Genomic DNA, 14,949 nt, shown 5'->3' on the forward strand with positions numbered 1-14,949 from the left:
GTACAGTTACAATACACTTCAATATATGAAGAATTAGGGGGCCCTGCTCATTGGAGCTTACAATCCAAAAGGGAGGGTCAAGTGATACAAAAGGTAATGAGCTGTTGAAGAACATTAAAATACAGTTGTTAGGGGGAGGCAGGATAGGCTTCCCTGAAGAGAAAAGTTTTCAGGGATCGCTTAAAAGTAAATAGAGTTGGAGATAGTTAGACAGATTGGGGAAGGGAATTCCAAAGGATGAGAGAGGCTCAGGAGAAATCCTGGAGGCGAGTATGGGGGGAGGTGACAAGAGAGCAAGAGAGCAGGAGGACTTGGGAGGAATGAAGAGAATGATTTGTTTGGTATATTGAGACTAGCTTAGTGATGTAGCTGGGGGCCAAGTTGTCAATGGCTTTGTAAGTTATTGTTAATATTATTGTTAATATTTAGAATTTAATTTGTTGGGTGAGTGGCAGTAAGGGGTAGCGCTGAGCAGTCTGATAAGTCTGGCAGCAGCATTCATGATGGGCTGAGTAGGGGATAACCTACTTAAGGGTAAGCCAATGAGGAGGGGGTTGCAGTAGTCAAGGCCAGAGATAACCAGGGAGTGAATTAGGAGCTTTGTGGTTACATGTTAGAGAGGGACGTATTTTGATGATGTCGCGGAGGTTGAGGCAGTAAGCAAGGTATGCAGGGATGGGTTGATTGTTGTGCCATTACACTTGACAGTGAAGTCAGGGGAAGGAGCATGTAGGGGAGGAAATATTATGAGCTCGGTTTTGGACAGGTTGAGTTTAAGGAAGTGGTGTGACATCCAGAGAGATATGTCTGTTAGTAAATAAGTGATGTTGTGAGCTGAGGGGTGGAGAAATAGATTTGGGTGTCATCAAAGTAGAAATTACATTGAAAGCCACTGGAGGCAATCAGCTGAATCCAGGCAGAAGGTGTAGATTGAGAATAGCAGAGGTCCAAAAACAGAACCTTGGGGGACCCTGATGGAGAAAGGAAGAGGAGAGGAGGAAGTGACACTGAAGGTGTGGTGGGATAGGTAGGATGAGAGTCAGTGAAGAGCACAGTCACAGAGATCAAAGTAGAAGTTTTTTTTGAGGAGGGGGTGGTCAACCATATAAAAGCAGCAGCAGAAAGGTCCAGAAGTAGGCATACAGAATCGTGTTAATTGGTTTTTGCTTTTAGTAAGTTTTTTGTGTGTTTCTGTGGAGTGTTGATGGCAAAATCCAGTTTGAAGTGGATCAAGAAGGGGTGAGGTGGTCACTCAGTTGGTTGTAGACCAGGCCTTCAATGAGTTTGGAGGAAAAGAGGAGCAAGGAGATGGCACTTAGGGTGTTAAGATTGGCAGGGTCCAAGGAAGACCTTTTAAGTATGTGGGTGACTAGTGCATGTTTTAGGGAGTTTGGGAAGATGCCAGAAGAGAGGGAGAGATTGAATATGTGGGTTAGAGAGTGTAGGATAAAGTCAGAGGGTGACTGTAGTATTTGAGAGGGAACTGGGTCCAGGGGACAGGTAGTTAGGTGGGCGTTAGAAATAAGTTTAGCAACCTTGTCTACAATAGCAAGGTTGAATAAGGGGAGTGTTGATTGTACCTGTGGACATGGTGTGTTAAGTGGGTGAGATACTTGTAGAGTGGAGATTTCATCACAAATTAAATCAATCTTATTTTTAAAGTGACTGGTGATCTCCTGGGCAGTGAGTGAGTTAGCAGGTGGATGCAGTGGAGGACGAAGTAGAGAGTTAAAACTAGAGAAGCGTTGATGGGGGACTGGATGAGAAGGTGTTAATGGGAGTGATAAAATAGGTCTGCTTAGCAGTGTGGAGGCAAGAATTTGTATTGTATTGTATTGAAGTATTTTTGTAGAGCAGATTTTATTGGTTGAAGTCTTTGTGAGACTTTGTCTTATGCCACAGACACGCAAGAGCACGACTACGTTTTTTGAGACTCCTGGCGTCATCAGTTTGCCAGGGTTGAAGGAGTTGGGGACTGATTATGTGTGTAGTGAGGGGGCAAGCTCGTCCAGAGTGGAGACCAGGGATCTATTGTAGACAGAAGTAGCTGGATTGGGACAGGACAGGGGTAAGATTTTTTCGTAGAGGTGGTCAGTAGCAGAATAGAAAAGAGAAGGGTTGAAATGGCAAAGGTTTCTACGGGTGATTGTTAGGCGATTGGAGGAAAAGGTGGTTGAAGACAAGGATAGAGTGAAACGAATAAGGTGGTGATCAGAGAGGAAAAGGATTGTTGGAGAGGTTGCATGGAGTGCATAGGTAGGAAAATACAAGGTCAAGGGTGTTACAATCAGAGTGAGTAGAAGTCTGTACTCATTGTTTCAGGTCTAATGAGGTTAGACTAAAAAGTTTAGAAGTAGCAGGAGTGTTTGTATTAACAGGAATATTGAAGTTGCCGAGAATTTACACCTTTACACCTCAGTTCCTGAGAACACTCTATTGCAGGCTGTAAAAATGCCTATCTGTTTAATCTCATTGGCCTATAAGTACTTAACACCATCCATGGGCTACAGCATTGCTAGCAGAAGGCAACTGATACCACAGCAATGAAATTTCTCCAGTGCTCCCAACTATATTTTGTTTAGTTAAGGAAGCATTCTGCTCTCTGAGGCTATAACCAAAAGGTGGGGGGGGGGGGGGGTCTTAGTTAAATATATATATATATATATATATATATATATATATATATATATTAGTTGACCAAACTTTAATATAGAGGTGCTACTATAATTGTGTCTTTTTATATATGTCTTCATTGCTGAAATATGACTAAACCTAGAGTGACAGAGGGGTCAGGACAACAACTGGGGACAAGCATCATCTAGCAGCCCCTACATGGGTAGCACGACATTTGGGGACTCATCCAGTATAACCCTTTCAGTTAGCCCTAGCGAGTGGATCTAAAAGCCAAGGGATGAAGAAATAATGGACCCTGCCACTGTTGGAGCCAAGAACAAGGCAGCCAGATAGAGCTATGTACAGTGGTTGAGATACTGGGAAGTGAATAGACTGAGAGAGAGGTTCCACAGCTGGTGCATACTCTGGTGTCAGATAAGGGGACCTATCTCATTTATATGAGAACAGAGTTTGCTATGGATTGTACTCGTGTACTTCTAGAGTGAAAAGGGAGCTATACCTGCCTGCTTTCAGAAGGACACTATATGTCTGGCCAAGAAAATTGAAGCCCAGGTGATCCTATTGATACTCACTGCTGATACATCGGAAAATCATCCACAGGCAAGGCCAGAGAGTTTGGTGTCAGTGGATGCTGATCCACCTATAATTGGATTTCCCCCTGCATCTTTCTACACAGACATAAGTAAGTTAGTTGAGAACCTAGTAAAAAATAACTATGTTTCCCGTCAGTCAAGGATATCGGAAACTTTGCTTTTTTACAGGGCAGATTCCTACACCTGCAGGAGAGGAAGAATTTGAAACCTGGATGAATCAAGCAACGCAACCTGTGGAAGAATGGAACATTCCAGAAGTAGTAAAGTGACAAAGACTAAGTGAGTGTCTGAAGTCATTCGAAGCTTGAGAAAACAGAATTGTATAGCAATGAACTATATTGAAGCTTTATTTGTAATCGGAGTCTTCAAGTGGGAAATGCAATATTACTTAAGAAACAAGGCCTGAGGTGTGCCATGGCCTGGATGGTCAGTATGCCTGAAAAGAGGGCATACCCTGAATGTAAGAATAAGAAAAAATACTATGAGTATGAGTGAATAACCTGGGGGAAACGGGTGGGTGGGCACCTAGAAAACCCCAGCCCTGACCCTGACAGAGGAGGAGGGTTATATGCCTCAGACTCCTCCCACAAATACAGGCTGGCCTACGGCCAGCCTTCCCACTTGTAATCGGAGTCTTCAAGTGGGAAATGCAATATTACTTAAGAAACAAGGCCTGAGGTGTGCCATGGCCTGGATGGTCAGTATGCCTGAAAAGAGGGCAAAAAGACACAAGTTTAGGTGGGAGAGGGAAGGTAAAGATCCCATCCATAAAATGACGTATGCCAAACGCCAACCGTAAGTAACCGGTAAGTATCCGCTGTGAGAGTAGAACCCACCGACTCCTGACCTGGAGATGAGAAGGAACCTCCTTAGAGCCTGCAAGCTACGCAAACCCAATTGAACGTCCCGTGAAGGATAGGATGAGCCTGATGCCCAAGGTAACCCGGACATGAGAATGAACTGCTATGAATGAGAGGATACGTGGGGACAAGAGAGCAAGGGCTGACCCGAAGAACCCCTACAACAGACACCAGAAGAAGCACCGTGAAACACCCCTTCCCATACCTGGTAAGAGGAAGTGTGAGGGTGAGTGCCAAAAATACCAGAGATAGGAGAGGAAACCTGGCTGCCCGATGGGTGTGATGGAGTAGGTGCCATAGCAATGAGCATCATCAACATGGCGACACCAAGACAGACTGGTCCCACCGGATGCGAACAGGTCATGCTACTGCCCGAGACCTACCAACCAAGACCGAATCCTGAACCGAAGAAGGAGAAACAGACTCCAACCCAGGGGAATAAGTCCCATAGCATGATCCAGCCATGCCCGAAGTGACTAAAGCACCCCCCTCCCCACCTGGAACAAACCGGGGAGGAGCAAAGATGACTGGACCGACGTCCCTGAGCAGTACTCCCGGCAACCTCCTAGACAAGAGATCGGAGCTGAGAGTGGAATCCAGAATGGTGACGACGTCGCCCAACCTACCACCTAAGGACCGTGGCTTGGACACACCCTGAGAGTATGAATCCCAAGGCGGTAACCAGGGCCTCTATGCAACAGGATGTCAACTAAGAAAATTGACGTCTGCTTCCAACCCGAGGGTGCGCCCAGTGGCGAAATGACATCTGTAAGTGAGTGCAGGCATGGTTGATATTGGTATGGATGCCAAGATGACCCAACCTGAAAACGCAACTAGAAGGAAAGACAGACAACCAGACATGAGAACAACAACGCCCCTCTGCCTACCTAAGAATGAGAACATGGCAGAAAAGTCAAGACCACAGCGCATGAATGAACCTAATGATGACCCCCCCCCCCCCCCCGTGTGTGAGTTGTGAATGGTGAGTTAACCCGAGTAACCTGCAGCGCAGAGACAGGTAATTAACAGAAACTCAGGCCTAGAGTACCCACAGACCGTGGTGGGTAGACGTACAGGTGTGGTGGATGAACATGCATCGTATGACGTATGGTATACAGGCGAGAAGATTGTGGTCAACAATCATTAATAACGAAACCTCAGCCCGTATGGATCTGTAGACGTGACAGACCCCGATGTGCGAGCCCTAGCTAACTGACCCCGGTACAAACATGAACACAGATACGATGAAACATGACAATCAATGCAGACAAACCTAACCAGAATGTGTCATAAGTGAACAACGCCCTTCTGAGAACTCTGAAGCCAAACACAGAGGTTGAAACACCATGACAGAAACGCTATGACAGAAATACTGACAGAAAAATGTCACGACAATGCCATGACAGTGGCATGTCGGAGTGCGGGACGTTCAGCAGAGCAGTTGGGGGCTGTCTTCTTCAAGCAGATACAGACATAGTGAGTCTCTGTGACCCAGCCAACTGCCACCACATTCAGCTCAGCTGCATTACTGTGATGCAGATTACTGCGTCGGGATCGCATCTATGCTGCCTCGCTCTGAGACTTCCATTATCCATCTCATTGCATCTGTCGCTGTTCCATCACTCTGTCAGCCTATTGGGTGGTTATCCTTCAACTCCCTACTGACACTTGATAGCCTGCACAGGACACTCTGTTACATTTGAGGTGGTGTTATGCTCAAGATTGGTGGATGTCCACCCCACTTTCTGTCATCCATCAGTCTAGAGACACTGCATGCAGACACCTTTATTAATTTTATTATTATACAGGATTTATATAGTGCCAAAAGTTTGCACAGCTTTTTACAATGTTAGGGCAAACAGTACAGTTACAATACACTTCAATATATGAAGAATTAGGGGGCCCTGCTCATTGGAGCTTACAATCCAAAAGGGAGGGTCAAGTGATACAAAAGGTAATGAGCTGTTGAAGAACATTAAAATACAGTTGTTAGGGGGAGGCAGGATAGGCTTCCCTGAAGAGAAAAGTTTTCAGGGATCGCTTAAAAGTAAATAGAGTTGGAGATAGTTAGACAGATTGGGGAAGGGAATTCCAAAGGATGAGAGAGGCTCAGGAGAAATCCTGGAGGCGAGTATGGGGGGAGGTGACAAGAGAGCAAGAGAGCAGGAGGACTTGGGAGGAATGAAGAGAATGATTTGTTTGGTATATTGAGACTAGCTTAGTGATGTAGCTGGGGGCCAAGTTGTCAATGGCTTTGTAAGTTATTGTTAATATTATTGTTAATATTTAGAATTTAATTTGTTGGGTGAGTGGCAGTAAGGGGTAGCGCTGAGCAGTCTGATAAGTCTGGCAGCAGCATTCATGATGGGCTGAGTAGGGGATAACCTACTTAAGGGTAAGCCAATGAGGAGGGGGTTGCAGTAGTCAAGGCCAGAGATAACCAGGGAGTGAATTAGGAGCTTTGTGGTTACATGTTAGAGAGGGACGTATTTTGATGATGTCGCGGAGGTTGAGGCAGTAAGCAAGGTATGCAGGGATGGGTTGATTGTTGTGCCATTACACTTGACAGTGAAGTCAGGGGAAGGAGCATGTAGGGGAGGAAATATTATGAGCTCGGTTTTGGACAGGTTGAGTTTAAGGAAGTGGTGTGACATCCAGAGAGATATGTCTGTTAGTAAATAAGTGATGTTGTGAGCTGAGGGGTGGAGAAATAGATTTGGGTGTCATCAAAGTAGAAATTACATTGAAAGCCACTGGAGGCAATCAGCTGACCCAGGCAGAAGGTGTAGATTGAGAATAGCAGAGGTCCAAAAACAGAACCTTGGGGGACCCTGATGGAGAAAGGAAGAGGAGAGGAGGAAGTGACACTGAAGGTGTGGTGGGATAGGTAGGATGAGAGTCAGTGAAGAGCACAGTCACAGAGATCAAAGTAGAAGTTTTTTTTGAGGAGGGGGTGGTCAACCATATAAAAGCAGCAGCAGAAAGGTCCAGAAGTAGGCATACAGAATCGTGTTAATTGGTTTTTGCTTTTAGTAAGTTTTTTGTGTGTTTCTGTGGAGTGTTGATGGCAAAATCCAGTTTGAAGTGGATCAAGAAGGGGTGAGGTGGTCACTCAGTTGGTTGTAGACCAGGCCTTCAATGAGTTTGGAGGAAAAGAGGAGCAAGGAGATGGCACTTAGGGTGTTAAGATTGGCAGGGTCCAAGGAAGACCTTTTAAGTATGTGGGTGACTAGTGCATGTTTTAGGGAGTTTGGGAAGATGCCAGAAGAGAGGGAGAGATTGAATATGTGGGTTAGAGAGTGTAGGATAAAGTCAGAGGGTGACTGTAGTATTTGAGAGGGAACTGGGTCCAGGGGACAGGTAGTTAGGTGGGCGTTAGAAATAAGTTTAGCAACCTTGTCTACAATAGCAAGGTTGAATAAGGGGAGTGTTGATTGTACCTGTGGACATGGTGTGTTAAGTGGGTGAGATACTTGTAGAGTGGAGATTTCATCACAAATTAAATCAATCTTATTTTTAAAGTGACTGGTGATCTCCTGGGCAGTGAGTCAGTTAGCAGGTGGATGCAGTGGAGGACGAAGTAGAGAGTTAAAACTAGAGAAGCGTTGATGGGGGACTGGATGAGAAGGTGTTAATGGGAGTGATAAAATAGGTCTGCTTAGCAGTGTGGAGGCAAGAATTTGTATTGTATTGTATTGAAGTATTTTTGTAGAGCAGATTTTATTGGTTGAAGTCTTTGTGAGACTCTGTCTTATGCCACAGACACGCAAGAGCACGACTACGTTTTTTGAGACTCCTGGCGTCATCAGTTTGCCAGGGTTGAAGGAGTTGGGGACTGATTATGTGTGTAGTGAGGGGGCAAGCTCGTCCAGAGTGGAGACCAGGGATCTATTGTAGACAGAAGTAGCTGGATTGGGACAGGACAGGGGTAAGATTTTTTCGTAGAGGTGGTCAGTAGCAGAATAGAAAAGAGAAGGGTTGAAATGGCAAAGGTTTCTACGGGTGATTGTTAGGCGATTGGAGGAAAAGGTGGTTGAAGACAAGGATAGAGTGAAACGAATAAGGTGGTGATCAGAGAGGAAAAGGATTGTTGGAGAGGTTGCATGGAGTGCATAGGTAGGAAAATACAAGGTCAAGGGTGTTACAATCAGAGTGAGTAGAAGTCTGTACTCATTGTTTCAGGTCTAATGAGGTTAGACTAAAAAGTTTAGAAGTAGCAGGAGTGTTTGTATTAACAGGAATATTGAAGTTGCCGAGAATTTACACCTTTACACCTCAGTTCCTGAGAACACTCTATTGCAGGCTGTAAAAATGCCTATCTGTTTAATCTCATTGGCCTATAAGTACTTAACACCATCCATGGGCTACAGCATTGCTAGCAGAAGGCAACTGATACCACAGCAATGAAATTTCTCCAGTGCTCCCAACTATATTTTGTTTAGTTAAGGAAGCATTCTGCTCTCTGAGGCTATAACCAAAAGGTGGGGGGGGGGGGGTCTTAGTTAACTATATATATATATATATATATATATATATATATATATATATATATTAGTTGACCAAACTTTAATATAGAGGTGCTACTATAATTGTGTCTTTTTATATATGTCTTCATTGCTGAAATATGACTAAACCTAGAGTGACAGAGGGGTCAGGACAACAACTGGGGACAAGCATCATCTAGCAGCCCCTACATGGGTAGCACGACATTTGGGGACTCATCCAGTATAACCCTTTCAGTTAGCCCTAGCGAGTGGATCTAAAAGCCAAGGGATGAAGAAATAATGGACCCTGCCACTGTTGGAGCCAAGAACAAGGCAGCCAGATAGAGCTATGTACAGTGGTTGAGATACTGGGAAGTGAATAGACTGAGAGAGAGGTTCCACAGCTGGTGCATACTCTGGTGTCAGATAAGGGGACCTATCTCATTTATATGAGAACAGAGTTTGCTATGGATTGTACTCGTGTACTTCTAGAGTGAAAAGGGAGCTATACCTGCCTGCTTTCAGAAGGACACTATATGTCTGGCCAAGAAAATTGAAGCCCAGGTGATCCTATTGATACTCACTGCTGATACATTGGAAAATCATCCACAGGCAAGGCCAGAGAGTTTGGTGTCAGTGGATGCTGATCCACCTATAATTGGATTTCCCCCTGCATCTTTCTACACAGACATAAGTAAGTTAGTTGAGAACCTAGTAAATAATAACTATGTTTCCCGTCAGTCAAGGATATCGGAAACTTTGCTTTTTTACAGGGCAGATTCCTACACCTGCAGGAGAGGAAGAATTTGAAACCTGGATGAATCAAGCAACGCAACCTGTGGAAGAATGGAACATTCCAGAAGTAGTAAAGTGACAAAGACTAAGTGAGTGTCTGAAGTCATTCGAAGCTTGAGAAAACAGAATTGTATAGCAATGAACTATATTGAAGCTTTATTTGTAATCGGAGTCTTCAAGTGGGAAATGCAATATTACTTAAGAAACAAGGCCTGAGGTGTGCCATGGCCTGGATGGTCAGTATGCCTGAAAAGAGGGCATACCCTGAATGTAAGAATAAGAAAAAATACTATGAGTATGAGTGAATAACCTGGGGGAAACGGGTGGGTGGGCACCTAGAAAACCCCAGCCCTGACCCTGACAGAGGAGGAGGGTTATATGCCTCAGACTCCTCCCACAAATACAGGCTGGCCTACGGCCAGCCTTCCCACTTGTAATCGGAGTCTTCAAGTGGGAAATGCAATATTACTTAAGAAACAAGGCCTGAGGTGTGCCATGGCCTGGATGGTCAGTATGCCTGAAAAGAGGGCAAAAAGACACAAGTTTAGGTGGGAGAGGGAAGGTAAAGATCCCATCCATAAAATGACGTATGCCAAACGCCAACCGTAAGTAACCGGTAAGTATCCGCTGTGAGAGTAGAACCCACCGACTCCTGACCTGGAGATGAGAAGGAACCTCCTTAGAGCCTGCAAGCTACGCAAACCCAATTGAACGTCCCGTGAAGGATAGGATGAGCCTGATGCCCAAGGTAACCCGGACATGAGAATGAACTGCTATGAATGAGAGGATACGTGGGGACAAGAGAGCAAGGGCTGACCCGAAGAACCCCTACAACAGACACCAGAAGAAGCACCGTGAAACACCCCTTCCCATACCTGGTAAGAGGAAGTGTGAGGGTGAGTGCCAAAAATACCAGAGATAGGAGAGGAAACCTGGCTGCCCGATGGGTGTGATGGAGTAGGTGCCATAGCAATGAGCATCATCAACATGGCGACACCAAGACAGACTGGTCCCACCGGATGCGAACAGGTCATGCTACTGCCCGAGACCTACCAACCAAGACCGAATCCTGAACCAAAGAAGGAGAAACAGACTCCAACCCAGGGGAATAAGTCCCATAGCATGATCCAGCCATGCCCGAAGTGACTAAAGCACCCCCCTCCCCACCTGGAACAAACCGGGGAGGAGCAAAGATGACTGGACCGACGTCCCTGAGCAGTACTCCCGGCAACCTCCTAGACAAGAGATCGGAGCTGAGAGTGGAATCCAGAATGGTGACGACGTCGCCCAACCTACCACCTAAGGACCGTGGCTTGGACACACCCTGAGAGTATGAATCCCAAGGCGGTAACCAGGGCCTCTATGCAACAGGATGTCAACTAAGAAAATTGACGTCTGCTTCCAACCCGAGGGTGCGCCCAGTGGCGAAATGACATCTGTAAGTGAGTGCAGGCATGGTTGATATTGGTATGGATGCCAAGATGACCCAACCTGAAAACGCAACTAGAAGGAAAGACAGACAACCAGACATGAGAACAACAACGCCCCTCTGCCTACCTAAGAATGAGAACATGGCAGAAAAGTCAAGACCACAGCGCATGAATGAACCTAATGATGACCCCCCCCCCCCCCCGTGTGTGAGTTGTGAATGGTGAGTTAACCCGAGTAACCTGCAGCGCAGAGACAGGTAATTAACAGAAACTCAGGCCTAGAGTACCCACAGACCGTGGTGGGTAGACGTACAGGTGTGGTGGATGAACATGCATCGTATGACGTATGGTATACAGGCGAGAAGATTGTGGTCAACAATCATTAATAACGAAACCTCAGCCCGTATGGATCTGTAGACGTGACAGACCCCGATGTGCGAGCCCTAGCTAACTGACCCCGGTACAAACATGAACACAGATACGATGAAACATGACAATCAATGCAGACAAACCTAACCAGAATGTGTCATAAGTGAACAACGCCCTTCTGAGAACTCTGAAGCCAAACACAGAGGTTGAAACACCATGACAGAAACGCTATGACAGAAATACTGACAGAAAAATGTCACGACAATGCCATGACAGTGGCATGTCGGAGTGCGGGACGTTCAGCAGAGCAGTTGGGGGCTGTCTTCTTCAAGCAGATACAGACATAGTGAGTCTCTGTGACCCAGCCAACTGCCACCACATTCAGCTCAGCTGCATTACTGTGATGCAGATTACTGCGTCGGGATCGCATCTATGCTGCCTCGCTCTGAGACTTCCATTATCCATCTCATTGCATCTGTCGCTGTTCCATCACTCTGTCAGCCTATTGGGTGGTTATCCTTCAACTCCCTACTGACACTTGATAGCCTGCACAGGACACTCTGTTACATTTGAGGTGGTGTTATGCTCAAGATTGGTGGATGTCCACCCCACTTTCTGTCATCCATCAGTCTAGAGACACTGCATGCAGACACCTTTATTCATTTTATTATTATACAGGATTTATATAGTGCCAAAAGTTTGCACAGCTTTTTACAATGTTAGGGCAAACAGTACAGTTACAATACACTTCAATATATGAAGAATTAGGGGGCCCTGCTCATTGGAGCTTACAATCCAAAAGGGAGGGTCAAGTGATACAAAAGGTAATGAGCTGTTGAAGAACATTAAAATACAGTTGTTAGGGGGAGGCAGGATAGGCTTCCCTGAAGAGAAAAGTTTTCAGGGATCGCTTAAAAGTAAATAGAGTTGGAGATAGTTAGACAGATTGGGGAAGGGAATTCCAAAGGATGAGAGAGGCTCAGGAGAAATCCTGGAGGCGAGTATGGGGGGAGGTGACAAGAGAGCAAGAGAGCAGGAGGACTTGGGAGGAATGAAGAGAATGATTTGTTTGGTATATTGAGACTAGCTTAGTGATGTAGCTGGGGGCCAAGTTGTCAATGGCTTTGTAAGTTATTGTTAATATTATTGTTAATATTTAGAATTTAATTTGTTGGGTGAGTGGCAGTAAGGGGTAGCGCTGAGCAGTCTGATAAGTCTGGCAGCAGCATTCATGATGGGCTGAGTAGGGGATAACCTACTTAAGGGTAAGCCAATGAGGAGGGGGTTGCAGTAGTCAAGGCCAGAGATAACCAGGGAGTGAATTAGGAGCTTTGTGGTTACATGTTAGAGAGGGACGTATTTTGATGATGTCGCGGAGGTTGAGGCAGTAAGCAAGGTATGCAGGGATGGGTTGATTGTTGTGCCATTACACTTGACAGTGAAGTCAGGGGAAGGAGCATGTAGGGGAGGAAATATTATGAGCTCAGTTTTGGACAGGTTGAGTTTAAGGAAGTGGTGTGACATCCAGAGAGATATGTCTGTTAGTAAATAAGTGATGTTGTGAGCTGAGGGGTGGAGAAATAGATTTGGGTGTCATCAAAGTAGAAATTACATTGAAAGCCACTGGAGGCAATCAGCTGACCCAGGCAGAAGGTGTAGATTGAGAATAGCAGAGGTCCAAAAACAGAACCTTGGGGGACCCTGATGGAGAAAGGAAGAGGAGAGGAGGAAGTGACACTGAAGGTGTGGTGGGATAGGTAGGATGAGAGTCAGTGAAGAGCACAGTCACAGAGATCAAAGTAGAAGTTTTTTTTGAGGAGGGGGTGGTCAACCATATAAAAGCAGCAGCAGAAAGGTCCAGAAGTAGGCATACAGAATCGTGTTAATTGGTTTTTGCTTTTAGTAAGTTTTTTGTGTGTTTCTGTGGAGTGTTGATGGCAAAATCCAGTTTGAAGTGGATCAAGAAGGGGTGAGGTGGTCACTCAGTTGGTTGTAGACCAGGCCTTCAATGAGTTTGGAGGAAAAGAGGAGCAAGGAGATGGCACTTAGGGTGTTAAGATTGGCAGGGTCCAAGGAAGACCTTTTAAGTATGTGGGTGACTAGTGCATGTTTTAGGGAGTTTGGGAAGATGCCAGAAGAGAGGGAGAGATTGAATATGTGGGTTAGAGAGTGTAGGATAAAGTCAGAGGGTGACTGTAGTATTTGAGAGGGAACTGGGTCCAGGGGACAGGTAGTTAGGTGGGCGTTAGAAATAAGTTTAGCAACCTTGTCTACAATAGCAAGGTTGAATAAGGGGAGTGTTGATTGTACCTGTGGACATGGTGTGTTAAGTGGGTGAGATACTTGTAGAGTGGAGATTTCATCACAAATTAAATCAATCTTATTTTTAAAGTGACTGGTGATCTCCTGGGCAGTGAGTGAGTTAGCAGGTGGATGCAGTGGAGGACGAAGTAGAGAGTTAAAACTAGAGAAGCGTTGATGGGGGACTGGATGAGAAGGTGTTAATGGGAGTGATAAAATAGGTCTGCTTAGCAGTGTGGAGGCAAGAATTTGTATTGTATTGTATTGAAGTATTTTTGTAGAGCAGATTTTATTGGTTGAAGTCTTTGTGAGACTCTGTCTTATGCCACAGACACGCAAGAGCACGACTACGTTTTTTGAGACTCCTGGCGTCATCAGTTTGCCAGGGTTGAAGGAGTTGGGGACTGATTATGTGTGTAGTGAGGGGGCAAGCTCGTCCAGAGTGGAGACCAGGGATCTATTGTAGACAGAAGTAGCTGGATTGGGACAGGACAGGGGTAAGATTTTTTCGTAGAGGTGGTCAGTAGCAGAATAGAAAAGAGAAGGGTTGAAATGGCAAAGGTTTCTACGGGTGATTGTTAGGCGATTGGAGGAAAAGGTGGTTGAAGACAAGGATAGAGTGAAACGAATAAGGTGGTGATCAGAGAGGAAAAGGATTGTTGGAGAGGTTGCATGGAGTGCATAGGTAGGAAAATACAAGGTCAAGGGTGTTACAATCAGAGTGAGTAGAAGTCTGTACTCATTGTTTCAGGTCTAATGAGGTTAGACTAAAAAGTTTAGAAGTAGCAGGAGTGTTTGTATTAACAGGAATATTGAAGTTGCCGAGAATTTACACCTTTACACCTCAGTTCCTGAGAACACTCTATTGCAGGCTGTAAAAATGCCTATCTGTTTAATCTCATTGGCCTATAAGTACTTAACACCATCCATGGGCTACAGCATTGCTAGCAGAAGGCAACTGATACCACAGCAATGAAATTTCTCCAGTGCTCCCAACTATATTTTGTTTAGTTAAGGAAGCATTCTGCTCTCTGAGGCTATAACCAAAAGGTGGGGGGGGGGGGTCTTAGTTAAATATATATATATATATATATATATATATATATATATATATATATATATATATATATATATATTAGTTGACCAAACTTTAATATAGAGGTGCTACTATAATTGTGTCTTTTTATATATGTCTTCATTGCTGAAATATGACTAAACCTAGAGTGACAGAGGGGTCAGGACAACAACTGGGGACAAGCATCATCTAGCAGCCCCTACATGGGTAGCACGACATTTGGGGACTCATCCAGTATAACCCTTTCAGTTAGCCCTAGCGAGTGGATCTAAAAGCCAAGGGATGAAGAAATAATGGACCCTGCCACTGTTGGAGCCAAGAACAAGGCAGCCAGATAGAGCTATGTACAGTGGTTGAGATACTGGGAAGTGAATAGACTGAGAGAGAGGTTCCACAGCTGGTGCATAC

Source organism: Lithobates pipiens, unplaced genomic scaffold, assembly GCF_037356315.1.
Source record: "Lithobates pipiens isolate NorthernLeopardFrog02 unplaced genomic scaffold, aLitPip1_a1.2 Scaffold_8, whole genome shotgun sequence".
NCBI lineage: Eukaryota > Metazoa > Chordata > Amphibia > Anura > Ranidae > Lithobates > Lithobates pipiens.